This window comes from Falco naumanni, chromosome 5 (genome assembly GCF_017639655.2).
Source record: "Falco naumanni isolate bFalNau1 chromosome 5, bFalNau1.pat, whole genome shotgun sequence".
Classification (NCBI taxonomy): domain Eukaryota; kingdom Metazoa; phylum Chordata; class Aves; order Falconiformes; family Falconidae; genus Falco; species Falco naumanni.
Window position 1 is genome coordinate 78,619,425 of NC_054058.1, and position 17,786 is coordinate 78,637,210.

Sequence of the window (17,786 nt, forward strand, 5' to 3'; positions counted from 1 at the left end):
TATAAGGGCATTCAGAATTTAGCTGATATTCTTCATGATTGTTGCAAGCCAAAGGGAATATGATAACGAGCAGTTGGGATTCATTAAATTGGGATGGGAAGCATTGTAGATTATATTTATTACAAAATCTAATATATTATTTCTTGTATTTTGAAGAACAAGTGGGCAGAAGTATTCATTTTTCCTTCTTTGTATCGTTATTTCTTGTCCCCCTGGATCAAAGTATTAGTCTTTTGGTTGTTTTCTCAGATGGATGCCTTTCCCAACTTTGTTTTCTAATCATTCTCCTGACTGTCTTTGCATACATGTGTTTTTTATGTGCTCTTCCACTTAGTGAGTCCAGAATAGTATTATAGGAGAACACTTCAGTGATACATAAAAAATGTTGAAATACACTGACTTAGTCTCGGCATCTTTATTGTTTCTTTATTGTTTCAGACGTTATCTGTCACAGCACACTGAACTGTGGTTTTAGACTCAAGACTTTGGTGAGAGGTGTGGCTAGTTTAGAATTTAACACGTTGTTCCTTTCTGCACACGTTACCTTGCATTCGCGAATGCTTAGTTGTCTGCTTGACATGCAGACTTACTCTGACTTACTTTCTCGGGTGCCCTGCACCTCCTCCTGTTGACCTGCACGAGCATGAGATTTCATTCTGTATTTCTCAGTTTAGATGAAATGAAGGCTGTGACTCTTATTTTAAAGTAGCTTTGATGTTTCTGTAGGAAACGTGCTTATCCTTAATGTATTCAGTTTTGAAGAATTATTTTTTCAAAGACAATATACATTCTGAGCACTGATAAATGTAACCTTACATTTACTTAAATTATTTTCTCTGAAAGTGAGAAATTTATCGCTTTGGGAATACTCTTAGAACCACTGCAGTAAGCAATCCTTCTTCTTGAAAATGTGAAATATTTTATTTCAAGGCTTGGGACACTCACTTTGGATGTTGTTCAGCTCTTCCCTTTTCCTGAAGAAGATTTGAACTCATAGGACTTAACTCCTGAAGCAGGCAATTTTAGCTTACTGCTCTCAATCTCCACTTGAAATTGCTCCACTTTTAAATGGCATACCTAAGCATTCTTTGAGCCTTAAAGAGAGAATGTGTGTTATAAGGTGAGACTTCAGATTTAATCCCCAATCATTTGATTGTTTCATTGTTTTCTGTCAAGAAGAACTGTGCATATCTCCTTTACTGGTAAACATAAGAGCGTCTCTCTTTTTTTTTTTTTTTTTTTTTTAATGTCACTGCTGGATTTAAGTGCATGTGTTTGATTTATATTCCACTTTGGACACCTATATCTTTCTATGAAACTGGCATTAAATGCTTCTTGAAATAGGCAAGAGCTGGACAAGCATTTTAGAATCTAAATTTAGGACTTTGGCACTGAAGACTGAAACAGAACAAGGTCTTAAAAAAAAAAAAAAAAGATTAGTCAGGATGAGTTTGGTACAATGCTGATGCTCTGTTTGTGTTGAGAAAGGAATGTACTCTGAACAATTAGAAAAGATAAGGTGGGCACCTGAAAGAGATAAGGAGACCATGAGTCAGGAAAACAAAGAAAATTGAAAGGTCTATTCCACCTAGATCCCACCTGTTATGAATGGAATGACTGGGTGTCAAAATCAAATGAATATGTATGTAAAGATGTCGTAACCTCTCATGAAAACTGTATAAAATACCTAACTTCTCACTGAAAACTTTGGAGCTAGTTTGCCCGGTGCGAACTGGCTAGCTCCCCAACGTTGCACGAAATAAATAACTTTGCTACTTAAAGACAAAATTCGCCTCTGAGCAGTTACTCTGTGCTGTTTTGGCATCAAGATACATAGTAGAGGTATGTAAATACTGCAGTGGTTTGTCTTGCACACACGTATGAACTTTGGGGCTATTTGTAAGCTTGCATTGTTTTTCCATTTAGCTCAAGCATGTGATTTGATTAATCAAAATTAGACATTTTGATTTCTTTACCTAACTTCAAGTTTGAGAAAGCTATTGTGAATGTGCGCTGTTTCAGCATATGTACACCTCATATTTCAGTCTCGCTGTCTTATTTCTGTTTAGATCAATAGCTGTAGGAACAGGAATGTTTGCGTGTTTTGTCTGAATTACGAAACATTTTTCTTTAACATTAAAGAAGAAGTTTCTTGAAGTCCTTTAAATTGATTGGGTTTTGGGGGCTTTCCAAGCTATTTTTCAAAGTACTTGTTTAAAGGTTAATAGACTTAACTCTTAGGAAGTGTCATCCTCTAACAGGAAGTCTTTGTTATCTCACCATAGAATATGCTTCCTGCAGCTCGGGGTTAGGTAATACTCCATTAATCTCTTCAAGTGTCCTTTTGCATTTAGCTCCATTTGGTTACACAGACAAAGAGGAGAATATGTTGACGTGCGTGTGGTACAGTACCAGCAGTCAGCTACAGTAAAGTGACGATGCAGCTTTTTTAGAGAGCCAATTCCTGGATTATTGGCATGGATTATCTGGTGAAGATTAATTAATATTGTGGAATTGTAGAATTATAAATTATTACACTTCATTGTTCAGTCTAGTCCTTACTAGGAAAATAAACCAAGTTTCTTGCAGCAATATCTATCGGTTTTAGTTCTGGACTGAGATTACTTTATGCTTAGTCACATATGAGTCTGAAATGCAGTTTACTGAGCCTAATTCCTTCCAGATGTAAGGATTTAACTTCTGACACTTCAGACTTTTGCAAAAGTAATGGTCTGAATTTTGTGTCCTGTAGTTACAACTAGGGCTGAAGCAATGTGTGGAGTATCAAAAGTCCCTCTGAAATTTTTCGATACCACGCGGAATTGGAATTGCAAGCATGTGCCCTGCATTGAGGGACCAGGCTTCCTGACTTAAGATACAGTCACTTATCAAATAACTGAAGAAGGATTGCTGTTCTTGGTGGAACCTTGTGCCTTGCTTTTGTTGAGTTTAGCAGAGGTCTGGCTGTCTGGTGTAGCTGTTCAGAACAATTCTCCATCCATGTAAAAATTCAGACAGTTGCACTTTCCAGAGCAATTAGCAGCAGACTTGTAGTGGAGAAGCAGCATCGCATACTGGAGATGGAAAGAGTTTAAGGAATGGCAGCATCTATCTTCAAGAAGTGTATTATATTTATGACTCTGGTTGGTATTCATTTTGATGGCATTTGCACAAGTTATCCTTCCTAAAAATTAACTTAAATTGTCGCAGCTGTTGTTGTCAAGTTTTATCTAATCATCAAGTGTCAGTAACAGTATTTATTAATTTTTGAGGAAGCCCAAACCACTTCAGTCAAAATTTATCATCATAGTAAATTTCTCTAATACAGTAATTTTTTCACTGAAGTATCAAAGAAAGATTGTGTTTGTCTTGAGTCATTTTGAAATATCTGACGAGGCTTTGTGTAATGGATTTTCAAAATAATACTGTCCTGTACTGCTTGCATACTGTTATCGTAAATATCGTAGAATGGAGGAATGCATTCTTTTGCATTATTTTTTTTGTTTTGCATTTAAGGAAATGATGCCTAAATTATATCTCTTCTTTGTGATCTAATACAATATGTTTGATTAAGGAGCACATTAAAATACTTCTATTTTTAAAATATTCTCTGTTTCTGTGTTAGCTACTTTTTTATTTTATTCTTTGCGTATAAACTTTTTACCAATGTAATTCCATGTATTTATTCAAGAAATGCTTTTTTCCAGGGAGCTGGAATCTGTTCCTCCCCTTGCTTTTTGCAGAACTGGAAATATTCTGTGACATTCTCGCTGATAAAAAGGAAAGCCTAATAATTGCATTGGTGTTTCTTTTACTTTCTCTGTGGCAATAATGGTTCTGTAGACAACAGAGACCACGTCTAGCTGCTACTGAAACCAGGAAAGTCCTTCTCTTTTAATCTCAGTGGAGAGTGAATCAGATTTCACGAGAATGGATGATAGCTTTTAGATGAAAGGTACCAATATCTTGCTGTGTGATGAAGATGTGTCTCAGCACTCTGTTCTCTCCGTTCCTTGGATGGAGAGCTCTGCTGTAATGTATTTAATCCACTACTGCAGCCTCATTCTGCAGAGCCAATACTATTACAATTAAGCAGCCTAATCAAAACAGAGAATTTCTGAGAACGATGAGATTTCAACAAGCTTGTGTTCCTATTAAATATAAAATCTTATTTCTGGGGTTCTTTTCTATTTGAAATTTGTTTTAAAATATTTTTCATTTAGAAAGTGAAACTGTCTGCTTTCCCATTCCTGATTCCAAACTGAGCTGAACGCACCAGCTTTCTGCAGCTCCCAGACCTTGCCTCCTGGAGCAGTTAGACCTGTTTCACCCAAAGATTATTCACTGCCTGTGACTGAAGGCAGTGTGACCGCAACTTGTGTGAGGGCTGCAGCTGAGGACTTCCTATGCAGTATTTGCAAGATCATTCACATCTTAACTCACACCTGTATCATTTTTGCATTTGCACCCCTAGAAGGAGACTGCTATCTGGGAGCAAAGGCTGTCTGGCGTGCTGCAGAGCTGACAGCAGTCAGCATCCTCTGGGAGGTGCTGGTGCTTTACAGTGTTCCCAGACTGTACATCGTGGGACCTGGCTTCATAAGGAGGCATTGGATGCTGTTTATTCTATTTGAACTCGGGGAAGCTGAGGAGGAGCAGTCTTGAAAAAAACTGGTCTCTTAAAAGCATTATACACATTATATTCAAAGCTTTAAAACATATTTACTCATTTTAGATCAGTTCTCTGGGTGGTACTGTTAAGAGTATTTAGAATTACTGCTAATTTAAAGGAAAAATAAATCACAGAATCTTTGCAAGTTTCCTTTTCAGTACTGAATGAAAGATTTTGACCAGAAAACCAGAACATTATTTCTGCACTTAACAGTTCTTGTGACAGCATGGCCATCTACAATGATACTAAACAAGAAAACCATCTCAGTCACTTATTTTTATCCAAGCCTAATTGCACATACCTTGTTTTAACTGGCAAAATTATGACCATAATGCAGCAAAACCTGGAGATGATCCTCTGTTTCTCCAGAGGACAAATAATGCAAAGAGAGCAGATTTACCAAGGCCATATCAACAAAATAAGTATCCTCGTATTTTTCTTGTTAACCTTTTACATGCTTATTAGTTTTTTTAAGGTTGCTAAGAAGAGCCGTTATTGTAGCACCAGAGTATTGGATTTTAATTTTCTCAGCGTAAATAATTCAGGTAGCTACCATGGCTACCTTGGTACCTGCTCTGGATCCCACAGGGAAAGGTGGTCTTTGCAGGTCTTGAGGACCAGTGACCCCTTTCCGTGTTCTCCCCTGTTCTTGCCCTGGAAAGCTTTCTTACTGCCTTTGCTCCAGGTGGAATACCTTCTGCAGCTACGCTTATGTCTCACCTCTGCAGCCTTTTATGCACAGATTAGAAACCAATTTTGTTTATGCAGCAACCTATAGTAAAACCAACCAAACAAATAAAACCCCCAAAGCTAAGTTTAAATTGAATTTTGGCATAGTTCTCCTTTTCGTGCTTTTGTGAATACTTAAAAAAAATTAGCAGACTTATTGTATCACCCTAATCAATTTTATGTATTTAGCTTCTTTTCAAAGCAGCAGTAAAACTTTATTGTAAAAGGACTTTATCTCAGTATTATTTTTAAGTTTCAGGCTTTAATCTAACCTGCTGTAGCATCATAATATTGTATTAAAAAAAACCTCCAACATTCTCGAAAGGCATTTTTCATTTATGTTGAAGTTCCTTTTGTCTTTTAATTGTATGACACATTAATGCTGAGGTTTGGGGGATTTTTTAAAACTATGGACAGCTAAAGAAAAGCTACTGAATATATGGCCTGATTCTGAACATAGCTTGATAGCTGCAGTGCCCAGAAAACCCAGGATTGCAAAGTTTGCTTCAGAACCTGGATTTAATGGATCTGTTAGCCTAGGAAGTTTCCAAAGCTCTTGAGGTAAAGCTAAGCTCATTTTTTTATGAAAACAAAGCGCATGCAACTCCAGGGCCAACGAGTGTCTGCATGCCAGCTTTCAGTCTGGGAATATATAAATAGCAGTAGAAGCAGGAAGAAGCATTTGACCAGCTGCATGGGCAATTGCATAACACTACGTTACTGAACTTCTCAGCAAAACTAATTGCTTCAGACAGAGGCATTGTGCTAACTCTGCAGGTCCTGGGACTGACATTTGATTACACGGCTTCGCACTGTCCCCTTTGCTGGCAGCTTTACTGCCCTGGTTGTTGGATCACTAGCTTCTGGTACAGATGATACGGCGTTTTACCTGTTTGGGCCTGATGAGCAGTCAGATGTCTCTGAGTCTAGCTACAAGACATGTGCACCTTGTCAGCTTCTAAGATCCATCTAAAAATGTTTTAGCCATGCCCTCCTGCAGTATGTCCTGTTTAACCAGTAATAAGCCCCACTCTGACCTTCTGTTGATTTGCTCAGTTTGACATTTATTCACTACGGATTTTCACTCCACTTTCTGAATATATACAGAGTGCATTCACGCTGGGGTGTTCTCTAAACCAAGGGTGATACAGGAAAAGCTGATTTCTACTGTTTGAGTCAGGCCTTCGTAACTCACAGACTACAGCCCCCGATTCTCAAGAGGATCCATTTCCTGAATGGTATGACAGGACAAGATTGTGTTACTCTGCCAGAATCGGATGTATCGTGCTGTATGAAGTGTATTTTAGACAATTTTCATGAAACTATTGGGATCTGTATCCTCCCAAGAATATAAGGCAAAAATAAAGAGAATAAAGGTGATCTTGCAGCACTTACTTTTAGGCACTACATGGCTGAAACCTGACTTGCCCTTGGTCTGAGAAGGAATTTATGTGCCAGCAGCCTGGTTGAGCCTGAAGTTTGCTGGCTTGTTCCCCAAAGCTTCATCCAGACCCTTGTAGCTACAAACCTTGGCTCCCCAGGCTGCACACACACATTACCCAGACCTAGCCAGCAAACCCAGGAAGTTCTTGTGGTTCCTCAGAATTACTGTCCTTCACTTCAGGGTCTCTCCCCATTCATTCAGCTTTTACAGGGTTTGCTTTTGGATGAGGTATATCTGGGAAATAGCTACGCTGTGCAGCGGAGCTTTGATGCAAAAATATTTAAGTCTTTCAGGCATGAGAAATGAGAAAGATGAGCTTTACGAAGAGATTTCTAAGCAATTATGCTGTATTCTTACATAAGTCACAAAGGACATCCAGAGCTATGTGAAATAGTAGAATTTATGCACTTGATTTCCTCTTGAGTGTTTTGGGGAGATCTGATCTAGACCTGGACTCTTTTGAAAAACAAGATGGTTCTACCTGAGAAAGCATGTCCTTTAAACCTCTCATCCAAAGGTTTAAAACCCAGCTCTGACACTTGTTTTCACTCCCTCGGGTCTTTAATTTTCCTCTTTTATATCTCTATGGACAACATAAGGAGAAGCAATTCCCTACCCTAACTCCCTGCAGAACTTTTTCAGTTATTCTCTCGTAAGGAGATCTGGTTTCCAGTTTCCTGTCCTGAAGCGTGCCAGTTCAGATTTGAAAAAAAAAAAAAACACAACAAAACAAAACACCAAACCACTCCAGAAAGCAAAATGGACTGTTGGAGTGTATACATAACAGAGATCACAATGTGCAGATTTCATAGCTTTTAACATATGGAAACAGCATGTCTGAGTTTTGTGGTAGGTAAGGCAACTTTATTCAGTACTGGATGGATAAAACCAAACCAGCAGACTAACTTTCATTTCAATCAATAAAGTGGTAGGCATGGAATTGTTTCTTTCCTTTTTGTGCATCATGATTTGGTGAGATCACGAGAAGAAAGGCTTAATTCTAGTAGAGGTCTTGGATATCACAGTATGAAGCAAGTCTAGTTGCCTTTTTGCCTGTGTTGGTTAATGTGTAAGCATTCTAGCAGGGTATGTCCTGCTGGTGCACACATAACCTCCTACTCAGTTTCACCTGTTCCAGAGGGGATGTCAGAGATACAGCCGGGAAATATTATATTATATTGCAGTAATTTTGGACAGAATCCTGAATCAGCTTGTTCTTAAAAAATGTAGCCAGTGAAAGTGGTCTTAAGACAGCAGGTCTGTGCTAGGCTTATCTAGTATAAGAAGGTAAAATTTCATGGCTAATTTAAGTTAAACTGATGGTATTTGCATTCTTAAATTTAGTCACTAAAACATGTGGCCTAGTTTTCAGAGTTTCTGCATACTCAATTGTTTTTTCATTAAGAAACTATTGATTACATTGGTGATGTAGAAGAGGCATTTAAAGGAATACTGATGACAAGGTTTCTTCCCTCTTCAGTGCAAAATCCATGTTTCAACTTAAATGTGTTGTATAGCCGTAACAGGAGACTTTCCTGCCTCTCATGTGCGTACAGCTGAGTCCTTACAGGAAAGCTTTCTATTTAAAAGGTTGTGGGGGGATGTTACTGATAGCAAAAAGGGGGGAGAAAAACACAGACAGAAGAGGACAGCAAAATTTCATTTAGTCCAACACAGACTTATTAGGGAGAAATTAAGAGACTCCTTGTGACTAATGAGTTCAGGAGTAGCTTTGACTCAATGCAATTACTAAAAACTCATTTTAATCCTAGGTATTGAAGACTTAATAGCTGTGCAGTTTACCTTATCAGCTTTACCAGATAGTGGTGTATACTCCAGGAAAGTCCATGACTGTTACTTCACTGTAGTGATTTGTTGTACCATTAAAAAAAAAGCAAATGCAGACTATGATGAGGTCAAGCAGAATCACTCACAATGCATGTGCCAGCTTTACAAGAAGGCTTCTTTGAAATGCATGTAGCCTTTTGGCAAGTAGAATCCAATTTTTCATTGCAATGCAGGGGAATTGTCAGGCTCCTGTTTTCTGCCCTTCTTCCGTTTTTTGTTTCAGTCTCAGATGCGTGCGTCGTAGCAACTGAACCATCGCAGTTCATGGGTAATCTTTGTAAATCTTTGACATTTCAGCAGCTGTTGCATGAAGAGCAGAGGGACATCTGAAGCAGGGGTAGGATTTTCCAAGAGGCTGAGGTCACCACAACAGGAATTCCTAGGTAATCTGTGCATTCATGAATTACAACCTTCAGCTTCATCTGGGGACCATATTGCAGTGTTGACTTTGCTAGAGTGAAGTTGATAGGACTTTCAAATGTAAAGATTGGCTCTTTTGGAAGTCTTTCTTCTTTTGGAAGAATTACACACATGTACTCAAGATTACCTGGAAATCTGGCATTCCTCTGCTGATGTGGAATAGCACTTGTGACTCAGATTCAGGCAGGAGCCTTGAAATTCATTTTCTTTTTCATAAAACAGGACTTTCTTAGTGCAAGCAAGTGAAGGTCACATCTTTTGGGAAGATGTGACCTGCAAATCAGTAATCTATTAATATCTCAAATGTTCTGTTACTCAATACGGATCCTAGCCATAGCAAAGCACCTTGTGCACCTCTGAGGGACCTGTATGGAGAGCTTAATTAGCTGTTTAGGGAGACTGGAGGGGGTCTTCTGGGTCAATAAAATGTGGCCTTGTGAAGTTGCCATTAGAGAATAACTCTGGTGGGGACATATTACATCCATCAAACTGCAACACCATCCAGTCTATATAACATTTTTGTTTGTCATTGACTGAAATTAGTGTTGAATTTAGAAATGGCTGTTGGAGGAAATTGTCTTTCTCTTCTTTTTGCTTAAAGGAAATATCTTACAAAATTATGTGGTTTACATGGGTTGCAATTCAGCTAGTTCAGAAAAGAAATGATGTGAATGTCAGGGGCAGAGACTACGGGATGAAAAGCTGGGGGGGGACGACTTCGGGTTGCAATGAGGAGAAAGGCAAATTATGGCAAAAGTTGAAGTGTTGGGGCAACTCTGGTGAGAATGGCTGGGGGGCTCAAAGTGGAGCAGTAGGAAGAACTGGGCTTACAGGAGATAGAAGTCAGTTGCCTCTTCCTGTGCACCAGGATCTTGGAGGAATTCATCTCTTGTGACCCTGGGGTCCTTCTGCAAGACGTGACATTAGGCCTCTTACCTTAGAGGCTAGGAGAGCCACTTACCCTCTAATCACCTCATTCTTCTTGTCCCAGACTCCATCTTGAGCAAGCTGAGGAGGACATCAGACACCGCAAAGCAACCTTCAACTTTTGCCAGCCACGTTTTGTTTTGCCAGTAAAGAATAATGCTGGCAGGCTCAGCATCCTGCTTCCTTTGCAGGTGCTCAGCACAAAAGCAGCCAGCCAGCTGCGGGGCAGAGGGCAGGGGTCTGCTGCTGAGTTACGGGAGCTGTTCTGGGCTCTCCTGGGCTTGGATGGTGATACTGCACTACCCGGTCTGTGAAAATGACCTGAGAGTACCTGTTCTGTTCTGGCTCAGTTGTTTCACTGGATACTGTTAACTGCCCCACAGACGTGTCTTGAAGGTTACTTTACAAAACAGTTCAAGAAAGTGGTATAGAGGATGAATGTTTAAAAATAGCTACTTTCCACCAACACTGCAGCAGTTTGGATGAGATGACAAGTCCAAACCTAAACATTTGTCTTCAGAGGGGTATTTATTTCACATTAATCTTAGCTACTGCTCATGAAAGCAGCCACAGCTACCAACTACCAAGGCAAAATAATTAGGGTGTACTGACTGCCAAGACAGTGCCTGTTCCTCTGTCTGTTTTGAAGGTATTTAAGTTTACTGCTTATTGATGTAGTATGGACAAAGATACTCTTTTAATGTATGGCAGTCCTTCTGTTGTGTTTCACACCAGGACCAAGTAGTTCTTTTGCCTTCAGGCCTTATCCAGCTATGGAGAAAATTGTGGGCATTTTTACCTGCACATCCCTGGCATTGTCATGAGCAGAGCATGTCTGTGGTACTCCAGTGCTGTGTCAGCCAGCAAGAGACAGATGTCCATGACTTCGGGGAAGAAAATAAGGTTCAGGATGGGCTTGAGAATATCCTCTGAAGGGGTACCTGAACCAGGAGGCATCTGTGCTAGCTTGTTTTATTAACACAGTGAGGTAAAAACCAACTGTAGAAGACCCAAGGAACAAACAGCAGAGTGCATGAGTAGCAAAAACCAAACAAAAAGTGTTACCTGTGGATTTGAATCTCCTAGCTGGACTCTCTGGTGTTTAATGACCCTAGCCGTGTTTTGCACTATGGCAATAAGGACATTCACAATGTATTCACTGCTGTATGTGGTAACTAGCACCGGGAGTGGGCTCAGCCTTTCATTCAAGAGGGATGCTTATGGGAGGTCCCTCTCCACCTTCTCAGCATACTTTTGAGAAACTTGTAGAACCTAACATCTTTAGCATCTCTAGCCTGACATGAAACGAGATACATATGGATTACCACGTTCAAAAGTTACTGGAAATATACGTATGCACACACAGGGTTATTATGTATATCTCCATAGGAAAATACGCAAAACCCAGACCTCCAGCTGTATTTTTATTGTATTCATGTTCTGACAAGCTGGATGGCATTTCATCAGAGAGCAGCCTGCAGCTCAGCTGCTGACAAATCCAGGCCATCATTGCTGAGGACAACTTCTGGTTCACAGGGCTGACAAGAGAGAGGTCCAAGAAGATTCTGGCATCAGGAACCAACCTGTCTACTTTGGCAGTGTTTTTAGCATGCCGTATACTAGATTTAGTGTAATAAAATCTTACAGTGAAGTAAGTTTTTGGAGCAGTCTAGAGGCAAGGCGTTATTTAAAGCAGTTTGATTCAGTTTTATCGTTAGGTTGTTGAGATGACACTTCTGACAGATGACTCACAGAATTGTGTCATGGTGATAGAGCATTTAATTGCCTAACAAGGCAATTCTACAAGGAAATCCTGCAGGTGTTATTATAACCAGTGAATGAACCCTGTACCTGTCTGCAGGATACACTGAAGGTACAGCTGTGACACCGCCAGGCAGTGCTCCCTTCTCATCTGCTCCGCTACATCAAGCTACACCCCTACCTGCCAGCAGTGTTTTGTGAGGGAATCAATCTGCCTGTGTCTTGCTGAGTTTCTATTTACCTTCTTAAGCAAGTACATCTGGGCTCTTTGATGCTAGATGCAGTCTGCCAGTGGAAACCGCTGTGCAATTGTTCGCTTACTACCTGCAAGCCTTCAAAGCATAACATTCCTTCCATGGATTCTGTCCACGGCTTTCCCAAGTATTTCCCTGCCAATGTCCTCTGAAAGCTCTTCTTCCTTTTCCCGCTGCGGTCATGGGAACCATTGTCGCTCACAGTCAGCTCTTGATCAATGGTCCACAGCAAGAAATCACCTGCCTACCCCAGTGGCCACACGGAATCGTGACCACAGGGTGTCATACTTAAGGAACACAAGGTGGGGAAACAACTTCTTGTCTCCAGTCTAGGGAAGATGCACACATCTCTTAATTGAAAGGTGGGGGAGACCGCATCTTTTAAGTCATCCAAGTAAGATATTCACGTTAATCTACCTGCCTTCCACAGTAATGGAACATGAGCTGTTGGTGTTGTCAAGGACAATTTCCTCCTTCCTTGCCATTCTGAACCAGGAGAGAAGACTCAAAGAAGGAAGCACTTGAATAACATCTAGTAGCTTAAGAATGCTGACAGCAAGTGTTTTCAGGACTCTTTTTGAGGTTCTCACGAAGTTGGAAAGAGAAAGATGGGGGGTTAGCTATGTTACAACTGAAGAAAATCTCACCATAAGCAAGAGGACTTGGGAAAACAGGGATGAGCAAGTATCACTCCTGCAGATAAGGAACAGGCAAATGGCTTCACTGGGAAGCATACTGAAACAAGGCACTTTTTCTCCTTTTTTTTTTTTTTTTCTTTTTTCTTTTTTCCTCCTATCACAACTTATATTCTGCATAAGACATTAAGAGCTGAAGGTTTGTGTTGTGGCCATATGAAACAGGACATCCAATGAAAGTTCTCTCCCACACAAGATTCTGGCCCTTAAGATATCAGACAAAGTGGGCAGCTAATTGTAATGTTGGAAACTTGTGATCTCTTGGACTTTGACAAATTCATGCAACAGTTTTTGTGATCATCAAAATTTAATGACTGACTCTTTTTAAGTTCACAAGCTTTCCTCTTTTCTGTAATTTATTACAGCAAAATGATTATTTTTGAATGAAGAAATATTTTACATCTGTATAATTGAAAAAAATTCTATAAAAGCATAACTTTCAGCCAAAGAAGTCCTGCTCTCATATTCAGCAATTTTCATGAAATATCTGAAGTATTTTAAAAAGACTCCCTGATGTTTTCATGAAATATAGATGCCAGTGTATAAAGAAAATAATTAAGATCCCAGTGAAATATGTTGTAATTTGGGCAGACTCCAAGACAACACATGCCCAGTTTTCATGAGATTATATGTTGCATTTCATGAATCGTTCAGACCCCATATTTTACAATATCCATTAGGTTTCACAGCAACATTCATGACATTTAATAGCAATTAATACAATATTAAAACATAAAAAAACCCATCACAGCCACAAGCTTAATAAATCATAGGAGTATAAACTCCCAAGCTGTAAGAGAACAGACATCTTGCTTTGTTTTTCTTACATTTCATTAAAGACAAGCAGTGTTTCATGGCAGATTCACAAAATAGGTCTTAAAATTCATACTCGCCATGCATAGGCTAAGCATTCAAAATAACACAAAGCATGAAGACAGCACAGCCACAGCTTCACTGGAGTTTATTTTAAATTATTAATAAAAAAATAGCCCCCTCCTGTCATAGCAGGAATGCTGCTCTGACAGACTTCATCAGAGACCGCAGAATGTTATTCTGGAGACAGCAGCTTTCTAGTTGCTCATAATTTCTACTTCTGTCTCTTCGAGTTATAACCTTAGCACTAAAAGGCTGTTAAATGGAAGTCTCCAGCCTTGCAACTTGCCTTTCAGTTTTCCAAATTCATACTTCATCCTTACCTTACAGCTAATTAAACACCAGTTTACCATTCACAAAGCCATTCAGGAAAAGGCTTTGTTAATCCGGGAGCTACAGGGTAGAGTGGGTCTCCAGAGGGAAGAGCATCGTTTTCACCAATTGCAGTAGCTGTGGGAAGTAGATGCTTTACAGCACAGTGACATATGTGTACTGACAAATGTATCACCATGCCAAACAGGAGCAGCAGATAAGGTTCTTTAATAGCTTCCACCCTGTTGAAAAGGTACAGTGTCCTACCTGCACCAGCTGTACTTCCTTTACATCAGCTGATCACAACCCCACCAGCAGCCAGCAGGTGACCTGCTCAGGCCTGACTGACGAGCAGAGGCAGCCGGTGCCAGCACGGTGCTGGTGACTGGCTTTTGCAGAGATTAGAAATCTGGTATGGGTGTGCTGCTTCCCCGGCTTTGCTGGTTGTTTATTGTATCTCTAGAGACATGGTCTGTCTCACTAAGGTTCCTCAGTCAGGGCAGGTCTGAGGAAACACATCCCCCCCACACATCCAAGGAAATGACTTCTCCCTCCTTGAGCCCTGCAACCTTTTTATGTTGCATCAAGGGCATCCAGGGAAACCTGTTGCTGGACACGGGTCCACGGCTCCTTGTCTATGATCTGCTGGAGCTGTCAGCAAAGCTGCTTCTTGTTGACGAGCAGAGTGGAGGCTGTACGGAGCAGGCTGTCAAGTGCAGCTCTACAAGACTGTGTGGGTGTTAGCAGGGCTGTGAAGTGGATCACTGTGTCTGACACATACACTGGTAATGACCTGGAGACGACTGGCTACCTCAGGAGGAGAGGTCATGGAGATACATTAGCAGCTTTTGAAAAACCACAGCTTGGCGCTAACTAGACCTTCATGCAAGTAAGCTCTCAGGTTAGAAGGTAAGCATTCTCTTCTGGGTTGTTTCTCTTCTTTTTTTTTATTTTTTCAATAGGTTTTGTTACTCAGCTATCAGCGCTTGTGGATGGCAATACAGTACGAAACATATCAAGTAATGTGTGTAGCTACTCCTGAGTACAAATATGCTACCTGTAATTTTAAAGCACTCTGGCAGTAAGTTTTGCTATTGCAGGGATGTGTTGAGTGTGCTGGGCAATGGGGAGAGCTACTGGGGTTTCTTCTGGAGTTTATTCAGTTACTTCTTAGGGAAAGCTTCCTCTAATGGGAGTTTGTAAGAAACCAGCTTGTAATTTGACTCATGATGACTAAATTAATAGAGAGAAGGCAGTACTTTGATCTAATTTTTTGGTTTCTCCTGAGAGAAACATGCTTATTTGTCAAGAGAGGTCTTAAAATATTCTCATATCCTCAGTTCCCATTAGGCCAGTGAGTGAAACCTTCAGCTTTTCCACAGGCAAAAAGCATTTGGGATGAGCAGTTTTCAGGATAAATCATGCAAGCACTTGAAGAAACTGATCCTCACGTGAAGTTTTTCTCCTGTCTATGAAAGGAGATCCCCTGTCTATGAGAACAGAGGTCTACTGTTGACATTTGTGATTCAGACTCTTAACACTGACCACCTTCCCTACCACCAGCAGAATAGCTTCACAATGAAAGTGTTTAATGTTTAATAGTTCCAGACATGACAGAGCCAAAGTAAAATACACTGAAGTGACTTGCTTTTTTAACGTGTGTGGTGGTTGAGAGAGGAAATTTTCATGTGTAGTACTTGGAGAAGGGTAGAACAAACTGACAACCACATAGGGGAAAAAAAAAAAAAAAAAAAAAAAAAAGAGTTCTTTGAGGTACTGGTAATGCCTAGAAAGCACTCCTGACAGTAGGATGTTCCCATGAAGCCATTTGGTGCCAGCTCATTAGAAGGTTTTGGCAAGGATATTTGGCATAAAATAGATTTTATTTAGAATTAGGGACTCTGCTGCCTTGCTCTTGGCATGGAATGAGCTGCAAATTAAGCTGTCTTGTAATATAATGACATTACCTTGTATCATGAATCATTTTAGAATTAGAAACATTGATCTGAATAAAAATTCAAGACTTGTTAAGAAGTGGAGAATCATGTGCAGCTGATATTCAGAGCCTGAACACATATGCACGTGAAGAATGTGTTGCACTCTGTCCCAGCACTGCAGCAGTGTGCAGCATCTAAGCCTGTGTGCAATACCTGGATCCTTGTTTGCTAAGATTTCCAGTTACTCCAGTGGTCGCTTCAGTGGTTATCTTTCTCTCAGGTTCAATTTCTTTAAGAACTTCTCCTCACTGGACGTCTCAGGTGGCTTAATATTAAAATTTTATACTTGCCAGAGGCTTACTTTTCAATTAGGACAGGTTTGAAAAGTCTAGGTTAGGTGGAAGAAAGTTTTAAATACAGGGAGATGGTGGCTGGGCATGTGATGTCTCTCTAAATGTTTGATGAAGCACAGGGCTCTGTTCTGGCTGCCCATACTCTGCGTGGGGCAAAACCCCCACAGGGATGGTTGTGTATTTGTGGAGCGACTCACTGAATATAACTGTGGCTTGTTTCCTGAAGTGAATTCAATACTTAAAAAAAAATCCCAAACCAATCAACCAACTAAACAAAAAAAAAAGAACAGGAAAAAATGCCTAAACCAAAATTTGGTGTTGGTGTCCTCTTTATAAGAAATGGATACATTTGCAGTAAGATCAGCTCATTTCCCTTAATAAGCCTCAAACTCACAAAGTTAGAAGTGGAGAGAGCTTCCTCAGCACTTCCTTGCAAATATTTCTCTCTCAGATCAAAGACACCATCCAGTGCTCTAAAGAAAGCTAAGTTATGGAGTGCTACAGATTCCTCTAGCCTGAGCATACAGGAATGCAATATGCTTTTCTGCATGTGTTGTGCTTTAGCATTCATAAGTATCCTTATGAAGGCAAGTTTTGAGTCACATGCTGTGTCACACTACAGGGAAGAAGAATATCAATTATATAGCATGCTTAATCATGAGAGGAAATAGATTTGACTAAACTGAATATGCAAATGCCAGTTCAAAATAAAATTATGAGCTCGTCCTGATATGCAAAATGCCACTGGTGAAAAACATTTTATATTAGTCCTTGACTTCAGGGGAGTGTGGTCTATGATGAGAAGAAAGAAAAAAAACCAAGTAATTTAATTTCTTGCATTGTATTATTCTTGAAGCTGTTGGTATTTTTCTAGCTCGGAAAAGCGTAGCTGACATGAAGCTTTTAAAGCATATTTTGACATTTAAAATGCAGCTTCCTGTGCTTGCGTTCACGCACGGCTTCCTGAGACAAAGGGTGGTAAGTAAATACTCACTGCTGGTTTTCCTGCAAACACCACGAGGCTGTACAGGATGGGATTTGTTGTACACAAGAACAAGCTGTTTCTGGAACCTTACACCCCCTTGCCCTAATAAATCAGCAGCTGTTTGGCAAGGAGACAGGAACTGTCTTATTTACCCAAAACACGGTATTTACAGCTATTCCCCCATGGTGTGGGTGGTCACAGCTCCCTTCCTGTGGCTGCTCAGTGAGAACAGCACCTCCCACCCGCTGTTACAGTAGTCTCTGGTGGAGCATCTTTTCCAGTCCTCATCGCAGAAGTCTTTCACTTCACGTGGTGTGGTGGGCTGTCTCAGAGAAAGGTGATGTACTGTACAAGAGCATCACGCTCTCCTGAGTGGGAAAACCTAATGCCAAAAATCTTTAAATACTGTTTAAAGTAGCTGGCATGTTGGCAATCGAGGCCAGTTTGCCACGTCCTCCACGAGTACTGGAACAAGTGATCAAGTTATACAGGAAAGTCTCTTTCCCCTCTTACCAGCTCTTGTTTAGAACCTGTTTGGTGGTCTTGGCTAATCGTACTCACAAGGTCAAGCTCTGT